The sequence below is a fragment of the Henckelia pumila genome, chromosome 4 (genome assembly GCF_033568475.1).
Source record: "Henckelia pumila isolate YLH828 chromosome 4, ASM3356847v2, whole genome shotgun sequence".
NCBI lineage: Eukaryota > Viridiplantae > Streptophyta > Magnoliopsida > Lamiales > Gesneriaceae > Henckelia > Henckelia pumila.
In genome coordinates this window covers 182,190,944-182,216,433 of record NC_133123.1, presented here as the reverse complement: position 1 = coordinate 182,216,433, position 25,490 = coordinate 182,190,944, and positions in this window count along the sequence as shown.

Here is a 25,490-nt window from a genome sequence, read left to right as displayed (position 1 = left end):
AACTAGATAAAAACTAACACTAAAAAAAACGAAGTAAAAATCTTGGGTTGCCTCCCAAGTAGCGCTTGATTTTCAGTCTTCGGCTCGACCCTCAGAAGCACTCATCAAAGAGCGGTTGACGCCCAAAGTAAGTGTCATATGACACCACCAATGGGTCTTTGTTTCATGTGCCCTCAAGCTTGGCCAGATGTAAGCAGTTTATTCTCATCACCTCTACAACACTCCATAGCAGCTGATAAACATGGGAAGAGAACATCTTTGTGGGCTCTCGGAGAACAAATTCTTGTGAAACCGGTGTTGGAGGTGTATCTGCATATATTTTCTCCCTCAAAACTCCTTTCGGTCGAGGTTCAATGGAAAGAGAAGACTCAAACACCTCAAGATCTTCAACATGAATTGATTCGCACTCCAAATAATGGTTCTCTGAGTCATCATCATCGAACCAAATTTGGGGGATTACTGTTTGAGTATCTTTCTTCACTTCATGTTCTTGGTGTTCATGGAGAATTGATATTTTGAGATTCTCTATATTCTCCTCAATGTGGCATCTAGAATTGATTAGATCTTCTCTAGCTCGCTCGTTCATGGCCACTACTTGTCCACCATATCCTCTAGTGAATGGAACATCAATTGAGAACAACTTACCTCCTCTTCTTGAAGCTCGAATGGTTGGTCTGAAAATTCTGGGTAATGAGCATCTTGTGGGTCTTGGTGGCTCCAAATATGTGGTGTAAGATCCCAATACCCGTGGTAGTCAAATTCTGTCATATCCTCTAGTATGTATATCGCACTGTCATCATCTCGGCAAAATAGTGGACAACCAGTTTTCAAAGCTCCATTAATCACCCAACTCCTTGTCACTGCATCCAAACCATTAAGAAAAAAATTAAGAAGATAATAGTTGGAGAAATCATGATACCGGAATGTGCTCGCCAAATTATTGTATCTCTCCCATGCTGCGTAGAATGGCTCTCCATGTTGCTGGATAAAACTCGTGAATACTTGTCGATGGAACATCTCAAAGTATTACACCAGATGCATTCCTGCAAAAATAAAATAGAAAATGGTAGATCACGCAGGAATAAAATAGAACAAAGAAATAAAAAAAATTAACTAAAGATAACAAGAATTAAAAATTGTCTATTCAATCCCCGGCAACGGCGCCAAAAAGTTGATCGAGCAAATACTACCACAGAAAAACTGAAAGAGTGGGTGCCCGGTTAGCCAACTTGTGGCTAAGGGCTTTTATGACTCTATGTAAAACAATCTTTTGTTTAATATAATTTACACTTTTATAATGGTATTGACTTTATCTTTCTTCATATTGTTATATTATGATATAATATTGTTGTTTTGATAAAGACCTTGAATATACTATAGTGTATGTACGATGTGGTAGCACATGGGGATGGCTATCTTGAAACACATCTTATAGTCACTGTATATTCTAAACTGTTCCTAGTCAATTGAGCCGTCCGCAAATAAGGACAAGGATCGCTCGAGATTGAGACTAGAATTTGCGATGCCGAGTACCACGTTTCATTGGTATGGAACATAGAGATGTTCAAAGCATACAAATGGATATTCATATGATGAATGATCGAACTACCCTATTCGGACTTTCCAAGTGGTTATCACTTATCGAGTGGATAAAGTCCGCGGTTTTGGTTGTACACCATTAGTCCTTATTACTTGAAACATCATTGAGACTCTATATGCTAGTACTGTACTTTGACTCGTTTACCGACTCTATTGGGGTCATCAGGTGTCGGGATTGGGTACAGTTACGACACATATAGGAGTCGATGCTTTGTTGTCAAGGATTCACCACATACTTGCGAGTGTGGATATCCTATGCAATCTGAGGAGATATTAGTGTGACGAATCTCTGGCCAGAGTACATGATGTGTTTTAGGTTAATTGGTTATCCTAGTAACACATGCGATGTCACTATTTGATCTCCAAGATGTAATGCATAGTTATCGAATCTCGAACGACTCTCGATATACCAATGGTTGTTGATTCGATCGGGATATATAGATGAAGGGACCGTACTGTACGGTAACCAAAATCTACTGGTTCTTGCAGGCACTATCAGTAATACTTAGGGAATCATGGGGCGATGTTGCTAGGCGCTCTTACCATGATTCGATGGGTAAGTCGGAAATTGTTGTTCCGAGTCACAAGGAGTTGTGAGCCCACGGCTAGCTGTATTCCTGAACCATTGAGGGTTACACAAGTAATGGATTACTAAAACCCCGTAGAGATAGTTAAATTTAAAGAGTTAAATTTAATGAAAGAGAAGTTGGACTTCTTAACTAAAGGGAGTGAGATTTCCTAAAATGACATAGGGATGGGCATTTTTGGAAATCACTGAATTCGGATTCAGAAAAAATTATCTTGACTTTAAAAGATGCAGAAATGGTTTTTTTGCACATTGGTAAAATCAGTTTATCAATCGGAGTCACGATGAATTTTATATTAATTTTTAGAACAACGGGCTTGGCTTGTTGGCTTAAGTTATGGATTGTGGGCTTTAAGGAGTTAGAGTCCTAACACAATTATAACTTAACCTAGTCTAGAAATTATCAATAAATACATGTAGTGGGTTCGAAAATTACGTGTGATTCAGTCTTCAAATTTTTGAACACTGCATAATTATTTCAAGAGGATTTTCGAAAATTCCTCTGTCCCTTTCGGAGAAAATTCGGCTTGTGATTTTTATGAAAAATTACAATCTGAATTAACAGATCATATCTGTTTATTCTCTACGCAAACTTCTGATTGATTTCTAGTGCAGTCAATCAGAGGGTTTTGTTTTCTATTCGTGGACCTGATTGAAGAAACGTTCGTTCATCAGTTTCGGGGATATACAACAAGAGCAGATTAAATTCTGTTGGTGTCCATAATATCGCTTCGAGATTTTAAGGTAAAATATTTAATTGTGATTATTTATTTTTCTTACACAATTTAATCGTAAAAGTTTTGATACCCAGATATGGAATCGTTCCATATTAATAAAATAAATGTTTAAACTTCCGCTGCACCGGGTATCAATTCTAATTGATCTGAACACCGTTTTCCAACAAAAACAACTCAAATATGTCTATCAATTAAGCTAGAATAAATCGCAAGTGCACGAGTCAAGTAATAATATAGTGTACATGAGTACGAGTATCGTCCCAGAAAGATTGATTTATGACAAAATTACCTCAAATATGATTCTTTAATTAATTAAAACGAGAGATGGAGAATAAATTAATAAACTAAAATAAAAGAATAAAACAAAAGAGAATAAATAAAATAAGTTCAGAAAATAAATAAACGATTTTTAGGATCTCGGTTCACCTACCCCTTTCTTCTCTAATGATTGAATTTTATTTCTCAAGTCATGCATTTGACGGAATTCTCTAATCTATCAATATACTCTCTCGAGCTTTATTAATCTAATTAACAAATTGTAATAACCAAGTCTCCTTGCGTTATTTAACAATTGCAATTGCATTAATGATTTATGGAATCCTCTAGCTTTCGACCTGGTGGACTATGACTATCAACATGTATCCAATCTCATATCTCTATGCAAGTTGTAGATCCATGGATTATATTACCCTATCATGTCATAAAATCTCCTCTCGGTATCAATTATAACACATAAAATCAATAAGAAGTTGATCAAACTCCAAAATTTCAATAAACACAATAATATAATCAAGAACGCTTAAAAACCAAATTCAATCTTCAAGAAGAAATTAAAACAAAGTTTTGGGGGTAGGATACTGTAGTAACCCGGAACCCATTTTAAGATAATAATATGTTAAACATGATTTAGGGTTGGTAATTGATCTATTTCGGAGTGTTATTGGACTTCGGAAGAGGAATTTGGGCTTTTGACTTTGGGCCAGATCGGAAGCTCCGATCGCAGTTCGGAAGCTCCGATCCTGACCACTTCGGAAGCAGATCGGATGCACGGGGATCGGACGTTCCGATCAGGAACGGAGGTTTCGATCTCAGCCAGCCAGCAATGCTCGATGACTCAGCCGTGAGTTTTGACAAGTGTTGATCGGGGGTTCGATCGGAAGTTCCGATCCCGGAACGGTGGTTCCGATCCCGACGTGTCGGACATGCACAGAATGAGCTGGAATTGGAAGTTCCGATCCTGAGATCGGTGGTTCCGATCGTTGCCGAGATTTTGGCTATAAATAGGGCTCATTTGCTTCAGTTTTGAAATACGAATTCCCGCGTTTCCTTCTTCAGTTATATAGTGTGAGATATACACTTGAGGGCCCATCGGTTAATAGTGAGGTTCTGAAATAACCACGGTGAGGTTATAGTCATTCAGGACTAGCGACTCCAAAGGGCTAACTACGGACGAAGGTATGGTCCGGGAATCTATTTAAGTTTTGGGAGTACTTATTAGCTTAGTTAAGACTTATAGAATTTATGTAGTGATACGATGAATTTTTGAATATAGGCTTGGAACCTAGGATCCTATTATACTTGAACTAGCCTAGAGGTACGTACACATTGACTGAGATTGCCAGCGAGTACACATGTTTATATGTTGCATTTATTTGGCATTATTATATGGCATGAGATATGATTTACCGTTTTCTATATTCATATGTCATGTGCATATACACGTTGAGCCTATACCTTGTTATACCTGACTATAGAGCCGCTCAGCTCTATACTCGATAGTCTGTCACTGAGGGTACCGTGACGGCGGGGGCATTTATGTCTGTCTACTCTGGTGTACTAGACGAGTGTGGTTGCACCCAGAGGTTGATCTGTGCGGTGGCAGCACTCATATGGCGCCGGTTCTGAGCATGACTTTTCAGATGACCCTGTACCAGTCATCATGTTGCATGCATTATATACATATGTTTACTCATGTCTATGTACTGGGCGTAGCGCTCACGTCCTAGTTGTTATCTTGGACACCCTATTTCATGGGGCAGGTCGCAGGATGGACGGAGCTGGTAGTTCAAGGCAGGACTAGGGAGCAGGAGCTTTGAAAGTTTTTATACAGCACGATTTATTAGCTGTATAATGTTTACTTTTAAGAATTTCGATATGGTTGTATCACTACAGATTTAAGCCTGGATTATATTACTAAGCTGATATGTAAATTATGGATTATGTTTCCGCACGTTTTTACTCTGTTAAGTATTTTGCTGTATTAAGTTTAATGCATGCTATTAGTTGCCAGTTAGTAGGTGATTCCATGCAGGGTCACTACATTTTTGGTATCAGAGCATGCATAGATTTTGGGATTAGTACTTGGGATTTAAGTTTAGTCTTGAGTAATTCTTGCGCATTTGGGATTTTAATGTGCAATTCTTTTCAGGATATGGCTGACGAGAGTCACGGTAGTGTTGGCCAGGGAAGTGGTCATCATCATCGTCGCCATCATCATCATGATGATCAACATCGTCCTCATGAGGGTAGACGTCGCTACTCTATTAATAAGTTTATGCAAGTAGGACCGAAACCCTTAGTGGGAGGCGAGAATCCTGAACAAGCTAGAAGCTGGATGTCTAAACTTGAGAGCACGTTCCGAGCTTTTGAGTGTACTGAGGAGCAGAAATTGGAAGTTCTAGAATTTGTTCTAGAGGATAGAGCACGTTTTTGGTGGGATGCCAAGGTTGCTCAGGCACGTACTGAGAGAGGACAGGTGACTTGGGGGGATTTTTGTCGGGAGTTTCAGAAATTGTATTTTCCTCCGGCTGTTCGCCAAGCACGATCTATGGAGTTGCTTACTTTGAGGCAAGGATCAATGACTATTGATCAGTATCAACAGCGATTTCTTGATCTGCTACCTTTCAGTCCTCATATCAATGCGAGTGATGCGTCGAAGTATGATATCTTTCTGCAAGGCCTGAACCAAGATATCTACTCTCAGGTTGTCGTCTGTGATGACCCGCTATCTTATGAGACTTTGGTGAACCGTTGCCGTCTTGTGGAGACCAGCAACAGGCGTGGACAGTTGATGATGCCAGCACAGCCTAGTGGATTTATTGAGCCTCGAGCTCAATCTGTTGTGCCATCTGTACCTACGTCTTCTTCTACTCCTACTACTTTGTCTGGTTCTCGTGGTTCACGAGGTACTTTCCGCTTTGGGAAGAAGAAGAAGAAGGAGGAGTTTTGTAGCCACTGTGGTGGGAAGCATCCTGCAGCTTCATGTCGGAGAGCTACTGGGGCTTGTTATATTTGCGGTCAGCAGGGACATCTGCGGAGAGATTGTCCTCAGCGTATGGGTTCTGCTAGTGGATCGGGATCACAAGTTGGATCTCAAGCTTCTATTTTTCCATGTCAGCAGCCAACACCACAGAGTTCTTCTGGTTTTCGTCCCCAGACTCAAGGGCAGGTGTTTGCTCTGTCTCAGGAGCAGGCTACTGAGGGAAGCGATCGCATGTTGGCAGGTAACTTCTTGTTATGTGGTATTCCTGCACTTGTATTAATTGATACTGGAGCATCGCATTCCTTTATTTCTAGTCGCTTCGTTAAGAGACATAGATTACCTTACGTATCATTAGATATGGATTTAGTTGTATCTACTCCGTTGGAGCAGGAGGTAATAACTAAGCGTTTAGTGATGGGTTGCCTTCTGGAGTTTGAGGGTAATGTGTTATCGGCTAATTTGATGATATTAGCGATGACGGATTTTGATTGTATTTTGGGAATAGATATGCTGACTTTGTATCACGCTACTGTAGATTGTTATCAGCGTCTGGTACAGTTTCATCCCGTTGAGGGTGATAGTTGGTACTTTTATGGTGAGGGTGCGCGACCTCCGATGCCACTTGTTTCGGCTCTGAAGGCATGTCATGTCTTGGAGTCAGGTGGGGAGGGCTACCTCATCTATGCAGTTGATATGTCCATGAGTAGTACGGGTATTGATCAGCTACCGGTTGTCAGCGAGTTTCCTGACGTATTCCCTGATGAGATTCCTGGTTTTCCTCCGGTTCGAGAGGTTGAATTTGGTATTGATCTAGTACCAGGAACTACGCCTATATCCCGAGCACCTTATCGTCTGGAACCGTCAGAGATGAGGGAATTGAAACAGCAGTTACAGGATCTGCTTGATAAGGGATATATTCGTCCGAGTGTTTCTCCGTGGGGAGCACCTGTTTTGTTTGTCAAGAAGAAGGATGGATCGATGCGATTATGTATTGATTACAGGCAGTTGAATCGTGTCACCATCAAGAATAAGTATCCTTTGCCGCGAATTGTGTTGGAAAACGCGGCTCTCAGATCAATCACGATTGATACCCGGTGCAGCGGAAGTTTAAAAATTTTGTTATGGAACAATTCCATAGTGTGGGTATCAACCGTTCAACGATTAAATTATTAGTGTGTAAAATTCAAATAACAATTAATTAAATTTTACCTCCAATCTCGCAACGAGATTAATGGACACCAACAGATTTGATCTGCTCTTGTTGTCTCTCCCTGGAACCGATGAACTCCTTCAATCAGGTCCACGAACAGAGGTTTAATCCCTCTGATAGATTGCACTAGAAAATCTATCAGAAGTTTTCTGCGAAGAGAATAAACGAATCTGATTCGCTATTCCAGACTGCAATTCAAAATCACAGACCGGAAAATCTCGGGCAGAGGGGGAGGGGTCGGCCGAACAGAGAGAGAGAGCTAGGGTTCGAAAATTTTCTCTGTCTCAAAAATTATGACCTGTTGTGTGTAATTTCTGTACTGCAATAACTTATTTATAATGCAGGCCACTAACACCTTAGGGCCCATTAATCATAAGCTGGGGCCCGACAAGCAAAGCCCGCTCGTTCAGAAATTAATATAAAATTCATCGTGACTCCGATTGATGAAACGATTTCACCAATGTGCACAGAAACCATTTCTGCACGTTTTAAAGTCAAAATAAATTTTCCTGAATCCGAATTCAGTGGTTTCCAAAAATGTCCATCCCTATGTCATTTTAGGAAATCCTACTCCCTTACTCTTATTTAAGAAGTCCAACTCCTTAGTTCATTAAATTTAACTCTTTAAATTTAACTATCTCAACGGGGATTAAAACTCCATTACACTGTGTGACCCTCAATGGTTCAGGGATACAGCTAGCCGTGGGCTCACAACTCCTTGTGACTCGGAACAACACTTTCCGACTTGCCCAACGAATCATGGTAAAGCGCCTAGCAACATCGCCCCATGATTCCCTAGGTATCACTGATAGTGCCTACAAGAACCAGTAGATTTTGGTTAGCGTACAGTATGGTCCCTTCATCCATATATCCCGATCGAATCAACAACCATTGGTATATCGAGAGTCGCTCAAGATTCGATAACTATGCAATACATCTTGAAGATCAAATTAGTGACATCGCATGTGCTACTAAGAAACCATTTCTTAAATCACATCAAGTACTCTGGCCAGAGATTCGTCACACTAATATCTCCTCAGATCGCATAGGATATCCACACTCGCAAGTATGTGGTGAATCCTTGACAACAATGCATCGACTCCTATATGTGTCGTAACTGTACCCAATCTCGACACCTGATGACCCCCATAGAGTCGGTAAACGAGTCAAAGCACAGCACTAGCATATAGAGTCTCCATGATGTTTCAAGTCGTAAGGACTAATGGTGTACAACCAAAACCGCGGACTTTATCCACTCGATAAGTGATAACCACTTGGAAAGTCCGGATAGGGTAGTTCGATTATTCATCCTATGAATATCCATTTGCATGCTTCGAACATCTCTATGTTCCCTACCAATGAAACGTGGTACTCCGCATCGCAAATGCTAGTCTCAAACTCGAGCGATCCTTATCCTTATTATCGGACGGCTCAATCGACTAGGAACAGTTTAAAATATACAGTGACTATAAGATGTATTTCATGATAGACATCTCCATGTTCTACCACATCTTACATACACTATGATATATTCAAGGTCTTTATCAAAACAACAATAGTATATCACAATATAACAATATGAAGTAATATAAAGTCATTGCCATTAATAAAAGTGTAAATTACATTAAACAAAAGATTGTTTTTACAAAGAGTCATCAAAGCCCATAGCCACAAGTTGGCTCACTGGGCACCCACTCTTTCAATCTCCCACTTGCCCTATAGCCAACTAGTCATACTACGTAGACCCATTGCTTCGCGATGTTTGTCAAACAATGGTCCTGGCAAGGGCTTAGTAAGCGGATCAGCGATATTGTCTGCAGAGGCCACTCGTTCGACAGTGATGTCTCCTCTTTCCACAATCTCCCGGATGATGTGGTATTTCCTCAGTACGTGTTTGGATCTTTGATGAGACCTTGGTTCCTTTGCTTGAGCAACGGCACCCGTGTTGTCGCAGTACACCGGGACTGGACCAACAAATTCAGGAATGACGCCCAACTCTTGGACGAAATTCCTCATCCAAACGGCCTCTTTAGCAGCAGCTGATGCTGCAATGTATTCAGCCTCAGTGATGGAATCCGCTGTGGTGTCCTGCTTGGAACTCTTCCAAGAGACAGCACCGCCATTGAGCATGAACACAAATCCAGAGGTTGACTTCGAGTCATCCACGTCACTTTGGAAGCTAGAGTCGGTATAGCCTTCCAATTTGAGTTCTCGTCCTCCATAAACCATGAACATATTCTTAGTCCTTCGCAAGTACTTAAGAATGTCCTTCACGGCTTTCCAATGCATTTGACCAGGATTAGACTGATATCTGCTCGTGACACTCAGAGCAAATGCTACATCCGGTCTAGTAGATATCATCCCATACATGATACTACCTATAGCTGACGCATATGGTACATGTGTCATATTCTCTATCTCTGCATCAGTCTTGGGACACATAGACTTGGATAGAGAAACTCCATGACACATGGGTAGATGTCCTCTCTTGGACCCATCCATTGAAAACCGTTTCAATATGGTGTCGATGTAGGTTGATTGTGTGAGTCCTATCATTCTCTTAGATCTATCTCTATAGATCTGTATCCCAAGAATGTAGGATGCCTCACCCAAATCCTTCATCGAGAATCTACCTGATAACCATATCTTTGTTGACTGCAACATCCCTACATCATTCCCAATGAGTAGGATGTCATCAACATAAAGTACTAAGAATGTCACAGCATCCTTAACTACTTTCTTGTACATGCACGGTTCCTCCGGGTTCTTGATGAAACCAAAATCTTTTATTGTTTCATCAAATTTCTGGTTCCAACTTCTTGATGCTTGTTTTAGACCATAAATTGATCTCTGAAGCTTGCATACCTTATGCTCGCTTCCCATGGATGTGAACCCCTCTGGCTGCTTCATATAGATTTCTTCCTTAATGTCTCCATTAAGAAAAGCAGTTTTCACATCCATTTGCCATATCTCATAGTCATACCATGCAGCTATGGCAATAAGGATTCTTATGGACTTGAACATAGCAACTGGTGAAAAGGTTTCATCATAGTCAACTCCTTGCCTTTGAGTATAACCTTTCGCCACCAATCGCGCCTTGTAGGTCAATACCTTACCATCAGGCCCAAGCTTTCTCTTGTAGATCCATTTACACCCTATTGGAACAATTCCATCGGGAGGATCTACTAAAGACCAGACTTGGTTCGTATGCATCGAATCCAATTCTGACTGCATAGCTTCAAGCCATAAATTCGAATCCGCATCAGAAATTGCTTCCTTGAAGTTTCTTGGATCACATCCAATTTCGGGTTCATGTTGATCCCCTTCAAGAAGAAGACCATATCGAATAGGAGGTCTAGAAGTCCTCTCGGATCTTCTAGGTTCAGGCGTGTCCAGCAATGGTTCCTGAGGTGTAGGATCGTTATTTTGTATTTCGGGCTCTTCTCGAACTTCTTCGAGTTCCATCATCTCGCCTTTCTTATCCAATAAGAATTCCTTCTCCAAGAAGGTGGCATTCCGTGAAACAAACACCTTTGTTTCAGCAGGATAATAGAAATAATATCCGATTGAATTCTTCGGATACCCTACAAAATAACATAAACTGGATCGACTATCCAACTTATCTCCCACTGTCCGCTTCACGTAAGCGGGACATCCCCAAATCCTCAAGTACGAATACTTAGGAGCTTTGCCATTCCATAACTCGTATGGTGTTTTGTCCACTGCTTTAGTGTGGACGTTGTTCAACAACAATACCGCCATTTCAAGCGCATAGCCCCAAAACGAAGGTGGAAGCTCAGTGAAGCTCATCATAGATCGAACCATGTCCAACAAAGTTCGATTACGACGCTCCGATACACCATTCAGCTGTGGTGTCATAGGAGGAGTCCACTGAGAGAGAATCCCATTCTCTTTTAGATAGTCCAAAAACTCGGTACTTAAGTATTCTCCACCTCGATCCGATCGAAGTGCTTTAATACTTTTACCTAGCTTGTTTTCTACTTCAGCCTTGAATTCTTTGAACTTTTCAAATGCTTCAGACTTATATTTCATTAAATATAAATACCCATACCTTGAATAATCATCAGTAAAGGTAATGAAGTAGGTGTGGCCATGTTGAGTCCCTACTCTAAATGGACCACAAACATCTGTATGGATCAAATCCAACAGATTTTGACTACGCTCAGGCTTCCCCTTAAAATGAGATTTAGTCATTTTTCCTTTTAGGCAGGATTCACAAGTAGGTAGAGAGTTAATATCAGACATATCAAACATGCCCTCTCCCACTAGCTTGTTCATCCTCCTTGAGGAAATATGACCTAGTCTAGCGTGCCAAAGGTTTGCCGGGTTTTGACTATCGATTTTCCTTTTGTTTGTTGTCGCCGGTTTGTCAATACAATTCACTGGAACGTCTTTTAGTTTTAAATTGTATAGATCGTTTTCAAGTTGTCCATTTCCAATTAAACATTCATTCTTGTAAATATTGCAAATCCCATTCACAAAATTACAAGAATAACCATCTCTATCAAGCATAGAAATAGAAATAATGTTTTTAATTAAATCTGGCACAAATAAAACATCTCTCAACAATAATTTAAAACCATTCTGCAAAATCAAACAAACATCTCCAATGGCCGTAGCTTCAACTCTGGAACCATTCCCGAGCCTCAGCTGGGTCTCACCCATTCTAAGCCTGCGACTTCTTGTCATCACCTGCAAATCATTGCAAATGTGAGATCCACATCCGGTATCCAATACCCAAGAAGTTGTATTAAGTGACATGTTTATTTCAATATAGAACATACCCTTTGCAGTTCCTAACTGCTCAAGATACTCCTTGCAGTTGCGCTTCCAATGACCCGGCTTCTTGCAGTAATGGCAAACATCCTTGGATTTTCCATTGTTTGAAGCCTTTGTCTTTTGCTTCTTCTCGGGCTCGACTTTCTTGGGTGGGGTAGAACGTTTCTTGCCCTTCATACTTGGCCCCTTCTTCGCAGAAGATGAGGAGCCCACCAAGAAAGCTGGCTTATCCTTCTTAAGTGTGGATTCATATGTAACGAGCATATTGACCATCTCTTCAAGGGTGGCCTCTATCTTGTTCATATTAAAATTTATCACAAATCCATCAAATGAAGAAGGAAGAGACATAAGCAATAAATCCACATTGAGTTCATGCTCCAACACCAAATCTAGGGTCGCCAACTTCTGTATGAGCCAAATCACTCGTACCCCATGATCACGGACCGAAGTCCCTTCACGCATGCGGCACGTCATCAACTCCTTAACAGTAGCGAACCTTTCAGCCCTTGACTGAGCCCCAAAAAGTTCCTTGAGTTGCGCATGAATGTCAGCAGCATTCACCGTGTCCTCAAATCGCCTCTGGAGTTCATCAGACATCGAGGCTTGCATATAGCATTTGGTCTTGATGTCATGGTCACACCATGCATCAAGTTTGGCCAATTCCTCCGGACTTATGTCAGCTGGTGCTTCCTTCGGAGGTGCTTTCTCTAACACGTAGAGCATTTTCTCCGAAGTTAAGACAATCTTCAACTTCCGGAACCATTCCGTATAGTTGGCGCCAGTCAATTTGTTTTGTTCGAGGATCGAGAATAATGGATTTCGCGAATTCATTGTATGAAATACTGAAAAGAAAAACAGACATATATCAATGATTGTTTAACAATTTACTAAGACATAAAATAGGCGAATTTAATTTTATGAATCTCACTCCCACTATTTTAACGATTTCACCACCCTCTAGTGAAAACGGGAAACTTTTTCCTTAGTGAGAACATGGAGTCCAATTGACAAACTTATGGTCCCGAATAATATCAGTCAACCATAATTCTCAAAAGGTAGAGCCCAATTGCTTCCAAAGCAACCCCCATGTTTTTACCTCATGTCCAATAAGGGCCCAATAATATGACGCCGTTTAAAGTGACATGTCAAGATGACCCATCAATATTAAGTTGTGATGGACGGTCGCCATGTGGATCCCCCAATAATATGAGCCGATCCCATGGGAGTTCCACCCAACTTACAACATTTGTCGATCCAATGTACAGCTTTCCGACGGACGGCCCCCCCCAATAATATGAGCCGGACCGTATCCGCGGGTAGCGTCACATACATTGACCGTTGATGGAAGGTAGGAACATTTAAACAATATTTAAATTTCCTTTATTTATCTTGATATAAATTTTAAATCATATTTAAAATGAGGGATTTTATTTATAAAAATATTTGTCTCATCATATTTAATTTATTGCATGCATTGCCGGATTCACGCAATTTATGTCTAAACATGCATACAATCATAATATCACATATTATATAGGATGATCGATTCCATTTCTAATTGACCCGTGGTTGCCAATCACGGGTCTTAGTCCAATCCTAGGTAATATGCAGTATGCAAATGCAATCCTATTACATATGCTTCCAATTTACATTTCTTCAGTCTTCATTGTCTGCTGGGCCCACCATCTTCAAATCTTGATCTCCCACTAAATCTAATGTATTTACAATAAATAACAATGACAAGTAGGGGATACATTTTTAGGGGGTGGGAACAGGCTATAAACCAAGCCCACTTTTATTACATATGACATTCATATCGGGCCATAAACCAGGCCCATTAATAAAACCAACAATAATAAAGACAAAATGTAAATTCCTAACATACACCTACAAAATTGGTCATGGCAATCGATCATCCTTATCCAATAACATTTAATTCAAAATTAATTTATTGGATAACATGCTGTGGCAATTCAAATTTAAACAAGATAAAATCATATTTTATATATAAAATCTCATTTCACATATAAAATCATATTTTATCTCTATATCAAATAAAATCATATTTTATCTATAAAATCCAATTTTACAAATAAAATCATATTTTACTTAATATATCATAAGATCATATCTTATCATCAATTGTACCAAAATAATTGATTTCAAAATTCAATTTACGGATAAAATATTAAAATTTTCCAAAAATTCAAATTTATCCAAAATCAATTTTAAAATTTACGGACTCGAACAATTCGATCCGAAATCTCGTGAACCAATCAAAAACAATTTTTGACCGGACCAAAAATAAAATTTTAAATATTAAAATTAATTTTTAAATAAAAATATAATTTTTCCCGCGGGCCGCCTGGGACACTCCCGGGCCGGCCCGCACCCGTGGCGCGGGCCGGGGGCAGCCCGGCTGCCCCCTTAGGGCAGCAACAATTGCTGCCCTGGCGGCGCCTGGCGCCGCCGCTGGGCGGCGCCGTGCGTCGCCCTGGGCGGTGCCGAGCGCCGCCCCTGGGCGGCGCTGCCCCTGCGCAGCGCCGAGCGCTGCGCTGGGCAGCGCACAGCGCTGCCCTGGGCGGCGCCGTGCGCCCCCTTTGGGCGGCGCCGTGCGCCTCCCCCGGGGGCAGCGACCATCGCCGCCCCCTCCGGGCAGCGATCCAATCGCTGCCCGGGTTTTGCCCCGAAATTTTTTTTTTTTTTATTTAAAAAATATTTATTTTGTTTCAAAAACCGAGACTCAAAATTTTTTTACAATTGATTAATTCAATCGTTTGATCTGAGCAACCTGGCTCTGATACCACTGTTGGAAAACGCGGCTCTCAGATCAATCACGATTGATACCCGGTGCAGCGGAAGTTTAAAAATTTTGTTATGGAACAATTCCATAGTGTGGGTATCAACCGTTCAACGATTAAATTATTAGTGTGTAAAATTCAAATAACAATTAATTAAATTTTACCTCCAATCTCGCAACGAGATTAATGGACACCAACAGATTTGATCTGCTCTTGTTGTCTCTCCCTGGAACCGATGAACTCCTTCAATCAGGTCCACGAACAGAGGTTTAATCCCTCTGATAGATTGCACTAGAAAATCTATCAGAAGTTTTCTGCGAAGAGAATAAACGAATCTGATTCGCTATTCCAGACTGCAATTCAAAATCACAGACCGGAAAATCTCGGGCAGAGGGGGAGGGGTCGGCCGAACAGAGAGAGAGAGCTAGGGTTCGAAAATTTTCTCTGTCTCAAAAATTATGACCTGTTGTGTGTAATTTCTGTACTGCAATAACTTATTTATAATGCAGGCCACTAACACCTTAGGGCCCATTAATCATAAGCTGGGGCCCGACAAGCAAAGCCCGCTCGTTCAGAAATTAATATAAAATTCATCGTGACTCCGATTGATGAAACGATTTCACCAATGTGCACAGAAACCATTTCTGCACGTTTTAAAGTCAAAATAAATTTTCCTGAATCCGAATTCAGTGGTTTCCAAAAATGTCCATCCCTATGTCATTTTAGGAAATCCTACTCCCTTACTCTTATTTAAGAAGTCCAACTCCTTAGTTCATTAAATTTAACTCTTTAAATTTAACTATCTCAACGGGGATTAAAACTCCATTACACTGTGTGACCCTCAATGGTTCAGGGATACAGCTAGCCGTGGGCTCACAACTCCTTGTGACTCAGAACAACACTTTCCGACTTGCCCAACGAATCATGGTAAAGCGCCTAGCAACATCGCCCCATGATTCCCTAGGTATCACTGATAGTGCCTACAAGAACCAGTAGATTTTGGTTAGCGTACAGTACGGTCCCTTCATCCATATATCCCGATCGAATCAACAACCATTGGTATATCGAGAGTCGCTCAAGATTCGATAACTATGCAATACATCTTGAAGATCAAATTAGTGACATCGCATGTGCTACTAAGAAACCATTTCTTAAATCACATCAAGTACTCTGGCCAGAGATTCGTCACACTAATATCTCCTCAGATCGCATAGGATATCCACACTCGCAAGTATGTGGTGAATCCTTGACAACAATGCATCGACTCCTATATGTGTCGTAACTGTACCCAATCTCGACACCTGATGACCCCCATAGAGTCGGTAAACGAGTCAAAGCACAGCACTAGCATATAGAGTCTCCATGATGTTTCAAGTCGTAAGGACTAATGGTGTACAACCAAAACCGCGGACTTTATCCACTCGATAAGTGATAACCACTTGGAAAGTCCGGATAGGGTAGTTCGATTATTCATCCTATGAATATCCATTTGCATGCTTCGAACATCTCTATGTTCCCTACCAATGAAACGTGGTACTCCGCATCGCAAATGCTAGTCTCAAACTCGAGCGATCCTTATCCTTATTATCGGACGGCTCAATCGACTAGGAACAGTTTAGAATATACAGTGACTATAAGATGTATTTCATGATAGACATCTCCATGTTCTACCACATCTTACATACACTATGATATATTCAAGGTCTTTATCAAAACAACAATAGTATATCACAATATAACAATATGAAGTAATATAAAGTCATTGCCATTAATAAAAGTGTAAATTACATTAAACAAAAGATTGTTTTTACAAAGAGTCATCAAAGCCCATAGCCACAAGTTGGCTCACTGGGCACCCACTCTTTCAAATTGATGATCTGTTTGATCAACTACAGGGTACTTCTGTTTATTCTAAGATAGATCTGAGATCTGGATACCATCAGATGTGGGTACGAGACTCAGATATATCTACGACTGCTTTCAGGACCAGATACGGGCATTATGAGTTTCTGATGATGCCATTCGGTTTGACGAATGCACCGGCAGTCTTTATGAATCTGATGAATCAGATATTTCGAGATTATCTGGATAGATTTGTCATCGTCTTTATAGATGATATTCTTGTTTATTCTCATGACAAGGATGAGCATGCACAGCATTTGAGGATTGTTCTACAGACATTACGAGATAAGCAGCTATATGCGAAATTGAGCAAGTGTGAATTCTGGCTTGATCGGGTAGTATTTCTCGGTCATGTGATTTCTAATGAAGGGATATCTGTTGATCCTAGTAAGATAGAGGCAGTGCTGAACTGGTCTCGACCGACGACGGTTGCTGAGATTCGTAGTTTCTTGGGTCTAGCGGGATATTACCGTCGGTTCATCGAGAATTTTTCACAGTTGGCCAGGCCTTTGACTCAGCTTACACGGAAAGATGTTGCCTTCATTTGGTCCTCGGATTGTGAGGAGTCATTTCACGAGCTGCGTAGACGTCTTACTACTGCACCTGTGCTAGCTCTACCTTCTGGATCAGGAGGTTATGTTGTCTATACTGATGCCTCTGGTCAGGGGTTAGGATGTGTTTTGACACAGCATGGACATGTTATTGCCTATGCTTCTCGACAGTTGAAGTTGCATGAGAGTAATTATCCAGTGCATGATCTCGAGTTAGCCGCCATTGTATTTGCGCTCAAGATTTGGAGACATTATCTTTATGGCGAGAAATTTGAGATATTTACGGATCACAAGAGTTTGAAGTATTTATTCACTCAGGCAGAGTTGAATATGCGACAGAGACGCTGGATGGATCTCCTGAAGGATTATGATTGTGAAATCAAATATCATCCAGGTTCTGCTAATCTTACTGCTGATGCCTTGAGTCGGCAGGTGAGTCTGTCTGCACTTCAGACTAATGAAATATCTCATATGATTCAAGAGTGTTGTTCATTGAGTTTTACGCTCAAGCACAAGAAAGGGAGGAATGGGATTCGTTTGTATACTATTCTATCTGAGCCAGCATTGTATTCTCGGATCAGAGATGCTCAGATATCTGATGTTAAGACTCAGCGATTGGCACGTCTAGCCAATGGAGTTAATACATCTGGATTTCATTTTCAGGCAGATGGTTTATTGTGCCTATCCAATAGAGTGGTTGTACCTAATGTTGCGGAGCTCAGGAATGATATTCTATCTCAAGCTCACAGGAGTCGATTATCAGTTCATCCTGGAAGTATGAAAATGTATAAGGACTTGCGAACTAGATTCTGGTGGAAGGGGATGAAGCGAAGTGTGTATCAATTTGTTTCGAGATGTTTGGTTTGTCAACAGGTCAAGGCTGAACATCGACGACCAGGTGGATTACTGCAGAATCTTGAGATTCCCGAATGGAAGTGGGAGCACGTGACTATGGATTTTGTTACCCACTTGCCTATGACTTCACGTCAGTGTGATGCTATCTGGGTTGTCGTTGACCGTTTGACAAAATCAGCACATTTCATTCCTTATAACCGGGAGTATTCTTATGATCGCATGGCACGCTTATACATCCAGGAGATTGTGCGATTACATGGGATTCCAGTGAGTATTGTCAGTGATAGAGATCCGCGATTTACTTCACGTTTTTGGGGTAGTTTTCAGCAGGCGTTGGGTACCACTCTGAGTTTGAGCACTGCGTATCATCCGGAGACTGACGGGCAGTCAGAGCGCACTATTCGTACGCTGGAGGATATGCTACGTTCTTCTGTCATGGATTTTGGTTTATCTTGGCAGGATCAGTTACCTTTGATTGAATTTGCATACAATAACAGTTATCATCGTAGTATTGATATGGCACCTTTCGAGGCATTGTCTGGTCGACGGTGTCGTACTCCGTTATTCTGGGATGAAGTCGGGGAACGGCAAGTCGAGGGTCCTGAATTGGTGCAGCAGATTGTAGACAAGGTAGATTTGATCAAGCATAGGATCAAAGTTGCTCAAGATAGACAAGCCAGTTATGCGAATATTCGCCGTAGGCCACTTCAGTTTGAGCCTGGTGAATATGTATTTCTCCGGGTATCACCTTTCAGAAAGGTGATGAGATTCGGTGTGAAAGGCAAGTTGTCTCCTCGTTACATTGGGCCTTTCCAAATACTGGAGAAGATCGGAGATGTTGCTTATCGTTTGGCTTTATCGCCATCTCTTTCCAGTATACACAATGTTTTTCATGTGTCGTTGCTTCGACAGTACATAGCTGATGAATCTCATGTGATTCAATCTACTGATATTCAGCTAGAGCCAGATCTGTCTTTTGTTGAACGACCAATCTGTATCCTAGACAGGAAGGAGAAAGTTCTTCGGAACAAGACTATACCACTTGTGATGGTACAGTGGCAGCGCCGAGGCGTTGAAGAAGCAACTTGGGAAACTGAGAGTCATATGCGAGCAGAATATCCTGAGTTGTTTGCTTTGTATTTTTGATTACCATATAAGATGTAATTACCGTTGTTGTAATAACAAATTGGTTTGTTGATATTGTTATCTTGATTTATCTTTAGATGTTATTTCGCGGACGAAATATCTAAAGGTGGGGAGAATGTAGTAACCCGGAACCCATTTTAAGATAATAATATGTTAAACATGATTTAGGGTTGGTAATTGATCTATTTCGGAGTGTTATTGGACTTCGGAAGAGGAATTTGGGCTTTTGACTTTGGGCCAGATCGGAAGCTCCGATCGCAGTTCGGAAGCTCCGATCCTGACCACTTCGGAAGCAGATCGGATGCACGGGGATCGGACGTTCCGATCAGGAACGGAGGTTCCGATCTCAGCCAGCCAGCAATGCTCGATGACTCAGCCGTGAGTTTTGAAAAGTGTTGATCGGGGGTTCGATCGGAAGTTCCGATCCCGGAACGGTGGTTCCGATCCCGACGTGTCGGACATGCACAGAATGAGCTGGAATTGGAAGTTCCGATCCTGAGATCGGTGGTTCCGATCGTTGCCGAGATTTTGGCTATAAATAGGGCTCATTTGCTTCAATTTTGAAATACGAATTCCCGCGTTTCCTTCTTCAGTTATATAGTGTGAGATATACACTTGAGGGCCCTATCGGTTAATAGTGAGGTTCTGAAATAACCACGGTGAGGTTATAGTCATTCAGGACTAGCGACTCCAAAGGGCTAACTACGGACGAAGGTATGGTCCGGGAATCTATTTAAGTTTTGGGAGTACTTATTAGCTTAGTTAAGACTTATAGAATTTATGTAGTGATACGATGAATTTTTGAATATAGGCTTGGAACCTAGGATCCTATTATACTTGAACTAGCCTAGAGGTACGTACACATTGACTGAGATTTCCAGCGAGTACACATGTTTATATGTTGCATTTATTTGGCATTATTATATGGCATGAGATATGATTTACCGTTTTCTATATTCATATGTCATGTGCATATACACGTTGAGCCTATACCTTGTTATACCTGACTATAGAGCCGCTCAGCTCTATACTCGATAGTCTGTCACTGAGGGTACCGCGACGGCGGGGGCATTTATGTCTGTCTACTCTGGTGTACTAGACGAGTGTGGTTGCACCCAGAGGTTGATCTGTGCGGTGGCAGCACTCATATGGCGCCGGTTCTGAGCATGACTTTTCAGATGACCCTGTACCAGTCATCATGTTGCATGCATTATATACATATGTTTACTCATGTCTATGTACTGGGCGTAGCGCTCACGTCCTAGTTGTTATCTTGGACACCCTATTTCATGGGGCAGGTCGCAGGATGGACGGAGCTGGTAGTTTAAGGCAGGACTAGGGAGCAGGAGCTTTGAAAGTTTTTATACAGCACGATTTATTAGCTGTATAATGTTTACTTTTAAGAATTTCGATATGGTTGTATCACTACAGATTTAAGCCTGGATTATATTACTAAGCTGATATGTAAATTATGGATTATGTTTCCGCACGTTTTTACTCTGTTAAGTATTTTGCTGTATTAAGTTTAATGCATGCTATTAGTTGCCAGTTAGTAGGTGATTCCATGCAGGGTCACTACAGATACCCTAAATCCCAACAAATAAAATAAAAAGAAAGAGAAAACTTGTGTTTGCGGTTCTTGAGTTCTTCAAGTTCCCTCCCTCTTCACGTTCTTCTCCTTGGATGACCGCCTCCTCCCTTCAATCTCATGTTTTTTTAACCCTTAAAACGTCAGAATAATTCCTATTTATAGTGCCCAAGAGTTCTTTCCATGTAAAACACCTGAAAAATATGAATTTTCAACTTCGCGAGGGCACTCGGTCGGCAAAAAATGACGGACCGAGCGTTGAAAATTATGCCTGCTTTCTGCCTGTTTTTAGATGCGGCACTCGGTCTGGCAAAAAGAGCGGACCGAGTGCCTCTTTTTCTTCCCAGCGCGCGACATGTTTGAAAAATTCATAACTTAGGTTCTAACCATCGGATTGAGCTGAAATTTTGACAACATCTTCAAAACATATTGAACTTAAATTTGGATGGTGGCGATTTGATTTAGAGCTTTCTAAAATGAAATTTGAATTTTTGACCAAGGCTGCTCTGTAATTCATTCTTCAAAAATTCATTTTCCTACAAAATTAACCCGATGAGTGAAATACACAAGCATGCACTAAAACAAATAAAAACACATAAAACAATATGAAAGCACACAAAATAGACATAAATCTATCACGAAATAATGCACACAAAATGCACTTATCAAATATCAATGCAAATTAAGTGCACAAAATGCACTTATCAAATTTCCCCAAACTTAAATGTTTGCTAGTCCCGAGCAAAACCAATTAAAACACAAACACTAAAAAAGCATAATACTCATGCAATCAATAAAGAAAAATCAAGAAATACTATGGATCAATGGCCTCAGCAATATTTTCAAAAGAAAAATTTTCAAATCCAATCATATCAAAACCTACTAACATTTTGAAAATTAAAACGGAAACTAGTGAACATCAAATACTTAAAAATCCCGCAACTCACGTTTCAGAATGCTCTTATCCAAATTCGATTCACACATGCATAGATCATGAGGACTTTCATGGTAGCAAGGGATCAACAACAAGATAAAATTCGATCGAAACACACTCACAATCAGGTTAATTCAAAGAATATTAGTGTGTGCGTGTTTTGATAAAAAATTCATATTCATTAAAAGTGTCAATCGACAGTCCATAAGCTAAATTCTTGCAATCCTTCTCCACTAGTATATTGGGCAACTGTGACTTGGTCAATTGTACTTATGACCTTATAATGTAAGGTCTGGGTTATGGCTACAAACGAAGGACAACAATTCAAAGGAGGGAGCAAGCTATGATCAATCAATGGATTCCAACTCCTTTTCTTTCTCAATTTATCTCAACTTCGTCAGACCACTGATTTCATTCTCTTTTTCAAAGTTTTCTTTTCCTTTCAACATTTTTTTTAATTATATCATCATTTTTTTTCTTTTCTTTCACGTCTACATTTCATTCTTTTCAACTTGTCTCAACACATCATTCCACTCTTCAGTTACAATTCAGGAGCATATACAATTCTCACATTCAAAACTTACTCTCTTTAAGGTGGAAAATATTGTTTAAGCTATTATTAGGTAGTGAGTGTAGGACCTTGAAATGATGTCGAATGGGGGTTTATCACACGTTTTTACGCATGTCATTAGTTTTTTAATTAAGCTCAAACAAGGTACTAAGGATAATTAAATCAGTGGGTAGCTTGAAAGACACAAACAATTTTTAGAAAAATTGCCTAAATCATTCCTAAGTCACAGTTTACCCGTATCTCGCCTCGAAGGGCGTCCGAACTAGTTCTAGACAAATATCAATTCACAATTAAATCGCATGAATTTCAACCATTGTAGAAACAAATAATCATCAACAGTAAATGATGACTTCCCAACAAAATTCATAATTTGTACCTAATGTACTCATATAACTACGTGAAAGCTCAATAGCGCAACTAGGGATAAAATTAATTCAATGAAAATTAGGACCAAAGATCCAAGCAATGCCTCAATCATATCCATGTTTGCACGTTTCAAACTCAGACTCAAGCATAAATCATAGAGTATATAAGAATTTATTCATGTAATTGGTTTCACCAGTTCAAAATTTGGTCAGATAGGTCGACAATCATGGACTTCAGTTACAGAACAAATTTTTTTTCATCATTGGACATCTTTCCAATTCTTTCTTGACTTCTTGAAACATATCACACTCAACTTCAATTTTCAACTTCAAGTGACGCAAGCCAACCACTAACATATCACTAACAACAACACATAAACTCCTAAAATCCAAAGCAAACTAATCTAAAATAAGAAAAAATAGCAAAAGTAGCAAAAATTTTAGACATCCCCCCAAATTTAGGTACAATCATTGTGGGGACCCGGGTTGCAAATCTCATCTTAGGACAATTAACGATTAAAAAAAAACAATTAATCGAACAATAAAAGAATATTCAAACCAAGAGCTAAAATTTTTTTTTTTTTTTAAAGAAGGCCCCTCGCTCGATCGGGTAAACTTTACCGATCGAGCGAGCACAAAGTAAAAACTCTCGGGTCTGCATCCATATTGGCCTCGCTCGATCGGTGAAACTTTACCGATCGAGCGGGCATAAAATCTCAACCCTCTGTTTTGCAAAATAAAGGCCTCGCTCGATTGGTGAAATCCTACCGATCGAGCGAGCTGTATTTCCAGAAAATCTGCAGGAAACACTCTTATTGTCAACCATGGAACATGCATAAATATACTCTTTAACAAGCTGCTAAATACTATACATGCATTGACAAATTAATCCTAACATTCAAATACATCCATTCTTGAATATAAACTAGGATTTACAGACACATGTACAAGATTCCTTGTCTTCTAACACGTTTATATACAATACATATCAGCTGCTTAAAACCCGAGTCTCCACTTCTAATCTTTCAATCTCGTGCTATCCAAGTCACATCTGACTTGCTCATGCCCCCAACCTGATGCAATGCATACATACAAACAAAGCAACAGCCGGATAACTCCGGTGAGAATAACTCTCAGTATGAATAACATGCATATACATTATTTAAGCATATAACTCATTCAAATCATGAATTTCAAATAACATGCTAGCATTTATAAACGCATATTCTAAACAATAGAAATCTCTAGGTTAATGCATAAATGCAATGCATGTGCCAAAAAATAGGCTATCAAATCTGATATCAATAAATCGTAGTTCTGGGATCCCGAGAAAATAAAATCTTCAACAAACACCCACTCACCCAATCGAGGTGACGTTGAATACTTCATTTCCTCTGACTTTGATGCAACTATAGTGAGTCTTCTGGCTCTGGAAGTAAGTCTACATTCCGTGCCACTCAACTACAGCCCTCCAAACGTCATATGCACTCTAGGCCTTTCAACCCTCTATGCTTTACAGGCTGGAGTTCAAGATGAATGCAACATGTTCTGTATGCATTAAATGCTATAAAACACCTTAAACACTTACACAATTAAACCAACAAAGCAATCAAAGCATCTAATCACATAAGGATATTGACAAATCTGTAAGCATCACATAATATATGTAAAACATGTTCAATACAGAAAATACTATAAATCAAATTAAACAAGTAAACATTTACATAAATATTCTGGGAATTCAAGAAGATAGCTATCTTGAATAATCTATCCCATCTATGTAAACGTAAACAATAACATATATTAAAAACATGCATGTATGTGATTTTAGGCAACTCGATATTCAAAAACAATCTCGAGTTATTCTGCCCATCTTCTTAATGTCTATTCATACCTGTATTCTGATTAAAAGATCTGCCACTCTGTCAATTCTTGATCAACTACAAGCTGTCCAAATCTGTCATCAACTGCTGCTCATTTCAATCTTTGCTAATTGAAGGTGTTCTTGATTCAATCTTAAACACTTCAATTCATTAAAACTCGAACTCGTCGATTCGACTTCGATAATCTTCAATTCAAATCTGAAATAGATTATAACATATCTAAACATCAATTCCAATCTGAATCGATGGTTCTTTAGATTTTATTCAGTTTAAATCTTGTTAAGACAATCAGAATTCAAACCGACATCGCAACTATTCGAGTCCGATAAATCTTTTGATTCAAATATCATTATCTCTACATTCTAAACTCAATCTCATATTCAATTCATCTACAATAAACTTGAAGATGAGCTCGAGACCGTTAGAATGCATATCAATTCAAAATCTTGAACCAGCGGCGTAACGAAACAATTTCTGTCTTTCCAAAAGCTTAAACAACAATATGATCATCATCTTAATAATATAACATCATCAATTCTTCAGCTGAATTTTCGAAATATGCAGCCCCAAATATTCAGAATTTCAAAAATTCTTTCAAAAATCGAAAACATGTCCAAAAGACAATCTTTTCTCGATCCGTCTTAGATATGCTATCGTTGTATATGCTAGAACACGTTTATACAATCACATCTTAGTTCTA